This window comes from Palaemon carinicauda, chromosome 29, assembly GCF_036898095.1.
Source record: "Palaemon carinicauda isolate YSFRI2023 chromosome 29, ASM3689809v2, whole genome shotgun sequence".
NCBI lineage: Eukaryota > Metazoa > Arthropoda > Malacostraca > Decapoda > Palaemonidae > Palaemon > Palaemon carinicauda.
This window is the reverse complement of record NC_090753.1, coordinates 75,637,015-75,642,014: the sequence shown is the minus strand read 5'-3', so window position 1 is coordinate 75,642,014 and position 5,000 is coordinate 75,637,015. Positions and strand designations below refer to the sequence as shown.

The window sequence follows — 5,000 nt, the reverse complement described above, 5'->3', positions numbered from 1 at the left end:
CATGTCAGTGAGAAATGATATGATCCTATCACAATTGAATGGCTAACAACAAATTGCCGCACGTACTATGAAGACATTTTCCGCTTGTTTTAGATAGTAGGTAGTGTAATTATTTCCCCCCTGGAAGCTTCAAATTTCCCCCCAGGGGGAAATTTTCCCCAGGTTGGGAACCACTGCACTAAAGTATATGAATACCACGAGTAGCAACTTGGCAGAGCTTCAACCTGTTAAAACCAGCTAACCAATAATGGTTCTCCATGATTTATGGTGTCCTGTGACAGAGTAGACGGAGATCATTGTCCTATATTGGGTTAGTGTACGCAACCCCTAAAAATGACGTCTAAATATTTAGATAGATTGTATACAGACGCACATGCGCGCACACACAGATTCAACTTTCCTACCGCCCCCCCCCTACACAAGGGACGGGAAGTTATCGCCACTGATTAATTTGATCAGTACTCAATACCAGTTTTCCCTAAAAACAGACAGCGCAATATAACCATATATCCCGAGTTAACAATAAAGGTTTAAAAGCCGTTCATTAATGGCAGAGGCAAGGGACAGTGACAATCCCCTATCCAGCAGGAGAATGCCTTAGAGACTGACCATTTAAGCATATAATCAGCACCCAAGACCCCTCTCCACCCAAGCTAGAACCAAGGAAGGACAGACAATGGCTGCTGATGACCCAGCAGATAGACCTATAGGCTCCCCATTTGAACATATAATCAGCACCCAAGCCCCCTCTCCACCCAAGCTAGAACCAAGGAAGGCCAGACAATGGCTGCTGATGACTCAGCAGATAGACCTATAGGCTCCCTAAAACCCCCCAAACAAGGATGGTGAAGTTGCAGCAACCAAAGTAAAATAAGGCCTCGACTATTCTTATCCTGCCTGCTTCATAGGCCTACTAAAGGGGAGACGGTGGCAGGCCCAAATGCTAGGTAAGCTAAAGCATGGTGTGCAATGATTGGCTGGAGTTTAATTCTGTTTTCTATGATCTATAGTAGGCCTACTCCAAGTGAGAAGATTAAGGGAGTGCCTACTAGGTTAGGTTAGTTAAGTTAAAAAGGCATTCCTTTATTTTCAATGAGTCCTGGCCAGTAAGTACGTATTATCAATAGGCCTAGTTAGGTATTGGTAGTCTGATCACATCACTGCCATTATGTGTTTTTATATATATCAAGAGGATTCTTGCCAGTTTGGTAAGGCCCAAAGCATTAGATTCTCCAAGATGTCATTGTATGATTCTGCCTTTTTAAACTAGTGTATTAATTCATCAGTGTTTTGGGGGATTCCTTGTACACACACACACACACATAACGGTTCAAAAGTGGAAAAAAAAAGTGTGGTTTGAAAAAAGGATAGTTGCCATAAATGCAGTAAACATAAAATATGTTGGAAAAATGTATTAAATAACGCATACGGCGAAAACTTTAAATACCATACTACTATAGGCCTACACAGCTATTCATGCTAATAAAACTATAGCCGAGATAAAAGTAGTATTTAAAAAAGACCCTTATAAAATTTGTTAGTAGGCTATGTAGGCATACGAAAATTGCGTAAAATTGCCAGCTTATCACTTACATCCTAAAAAAAATAAAGCATTTTAAGCCACAGTACGTCATATGGCCCTGCAAAACCACTGTGGTACTACGGTAAGACTATATAAATTGCTATAATTGTTTATATTATATATTAGATTATTCCAAATATTCATTACTCTGAACTTGACCCATCTCCTTATCAGTCTTTCATTTTCTGCTACTAAATTCTATGTACAATGGCTGAAAGATAAATACTTTCTGCTACTAAATTCTATGTACAATGGCTGAAAGATAAATACTTTCTGCTACTAAATTCTATGTACAATGGCTGAAAGATAAATACTTTCTGCTACTAAATTCTATGTACAATGGCTGAAAGATAAATACTTTCTGCTACTAAATTCTATGTACAATGGCTGAAAGATAAATGCTTTCTGCTACTAAATTCAACGTACAAGGGCTGAAAGATAAATGCTTTCTGCTACTAAATTCAACGTACAAGGGCTGAAAGATAAATGCTTTCTGCTACTAAATTCTACGTACAGGGGCTGAAAGATAAATGCTTTCTGCTACTAAATTCTACGTACAAGGGCTGAAAGATAAATGCTTTCTGCTACTAAATTCTACGTACAAGGGCTGAAAGATAAATGCTTTCTGCTACTAAATTCTACGTACAAGGGCTGAAAGATAAATGCTTTCTGCTACTAAATTCTACGTACAAGGGCTGAAAGATAAATGCTTTCTGCTACTAAATTCTACGTACAAGGGCTGAAAGATAAATGCTTTCTGCTACTAAATTCTACGTACAAGGGCTGAAAGATAAATGCTTTCTGCTACTAAATTCTACGTACAAGGGCTGAAAGATAAATGCTTTCTGCTACTAAATTCTACGTACAAGGGCTGAAAGATAAATGCTTTCTGCTACTAAATTCTACGTACAAGGGCTGAAAGATAAATGCTTTCTGCTACTAAATTCTACGTACAAGGGCTGAAAGATAAATGCTTTCTGCTACTAAATTCTACGTACAAGGGCTGAAAGATAAATGCTTTCTGCTACTAAATTCAACGTACAAGGGCTGAAAGATAAATGCTTTCTGCTACTAAATTCTACGTACAAGGGCTGAAAGATAAATGCTTTCTGCTACTAAATTCTACGTACAAGGGCTGAAAGATAAATGCTTTCTGCTACTAAATTCAACGTACAAGGGCTGAAAGATAAATGCTTTCTGCTACTAAATTCTACGTACAGGGGCTGAAAGATAAATGCTTTCTGCTACTAAATTCAACGTACAAGGGCTGAAAGATAAATGCTTTCTGCTACTAAATTCAACGTACAAGGGCTGAAAGATAAATGCTTTCTGCTACTAAATTCTACGTACAAGGGCTGAAAGATAAATGCTTTCTGCTACTAAATTCTACGTACAGGGGCTGAAAGATAAATGCTTTCTGCTACTAAATTCAACGTACAAGGGCTGAAAGATAAATGCTTTCTGCTACTAAATTCTACGTACAAGGGCTGAAAGATAAATGCTTTCTGCTACTAAATTCTACGTACAAGGGCTGAAAGATAAATGCTTTCTGCTACTAAATTCAACGTACAAGGGCTGAAAGATAAATGCTTTCTGCTACTAAATTCAACGTACAAGGGCTGAAAGATAAATGCTTTCTGCTACTAAATTCTACGTACAGGGGCTGAAAGATAAATGCTTTCTGCTACTAAATTCAACGTACAAGGGCTGAAAGATAAATGCTTTCTGCTACTAAATTCAACGTACAAGGGCTGAAAGATAAATGCTTTCTGCTACTAAATTCAACGTACAAGGGCTGAAAGATAAATGCTTTCTGCTACTAAATTCAACGTACAAGGGCTGAAAGATAAATGCTTTCTGCTACTAAATTCTACGTACAAGGGCTGAAAGATAAATGCTTTCTGCTACTAAATTCAACGTACAAGGGCTGAAAGATAAATGCTTTCTGCTACTAAATTCTACGTACAAGGGCTGAAAGATAAATGCTTTCTGCTACTAAATTCAACGTACAAGGGCTGAAAGATAAATGCTTTCTGCTACTAAATTCTACGTACAAGGGCTGAAAGATAAATGCTTTCTGCTACTAAATTCTACGTACAGGGGCTGAAAGATAAATGCTTTCTGCTACTAAATTCAACGTACAAGGGCTGAAAGATAAATGCTTTCTGCTACTAAATTCAACGTACAAGGGCTGAAAGATAAATGCTTTCTGCTACTAAATTCTACGTACAAGGGCTGAAAGATAAATGCTTTCTGCTACTAAATTCTACGTACAAGGGCTGAAAGATAAATGCTTTCTGCTACTAAATTCAATGTATAACGACTGAAAAATAAAAAAAGAAAGAGAAAAACAGTAATATTAAAGTACTCAGCGCATGACCAGAGAAAAACATTGTTCGAAAGCAAGGTGTCTAGGCTATATACCCTAGCAAAGTTACGAAGCCTAAGTTATATAACATCACAAACTGGTGTGTGTAACAGTTTCCCGTTCTCTTGTGGTTAATGGTACCTTAAAACTGGTTAAAATACTTGGAAGTTTCCCTCACCTGCTTTTCAATCGTAGATTTGCTTAATGAACCCGGGTGAAGAGTGAGGGAGCACTGTGCTTGAAACTTATTTGGCCGTATGAGATGGTAACAAGACCTTCATATATCTGTTCTGGGTTCCTAATTCTCACGCACTTAATCACATATTAAAAATTACGTTTCTTTCCGATGAAAAAGAACTTTCCTAGACAGAGACGAAGTTCAAGCATTGTAACAAAACGCTCAGCCAAGACTGACTGTTTGTTTATTGTCATTGGCTTCTGACGAAACGTCTCATGGTATGCTAATCGTTCAGGTCAAATTCCTCGGAAGGCTGAATACAATGTAGTATAAATCAATGATTGAACAAACATATATATATATATATATATATATATATATATATATATATATATATATATATATATATATATATATATATATAGGCCTATAACGTAAATTCGAAAGTACTCAATCACATTGGTTCTGTGCAAACTTTCCTGTATATACAATCATCATATTAGGGAATTAGAAACCTGTTGTATATCTATCACAGTTATCATTTACTAAACGTATTCCAATATATCTGCATCCAATATAATAGCAGATATTGGAGTTATATTTAATTGCCAACTCCATTTTTCACATTTTTAGTAGAATAATATCCCATGTGTTGTTACAGTTCGTGTTTCAACTTCCTTTCAACGAAGGGAGGAAGAGGAGAGGTTATGCACCTTCGATTCAATCTAAGTAGATTTCCCTTGTGGGACTTCTCAAGTTCTCACTAATCATGTGGATCTGAGGCTTCTATCGCTATTTATGTCGTTGCTTGAGAGTGGAAATGATTCTTTTTTTTTTTATCTGGGATATTGCAAGGTTTCTTGTTCTTAGAA

General features: G+C 37.0%; 1 protein-coding gene across 1 annotated transcript in view; it reads left to right on the top strand.

The window, feature by feature from the left end:
- Positions 1-5,000, top strand: part of LOC137622257 (apolipoprotein D-like) — a 9,352-nt gene that overhangs the window by 3,655 nt on the left and 697 nt on the right. The gene's annotated exons all lie outside the window — the stretch shown is intronic.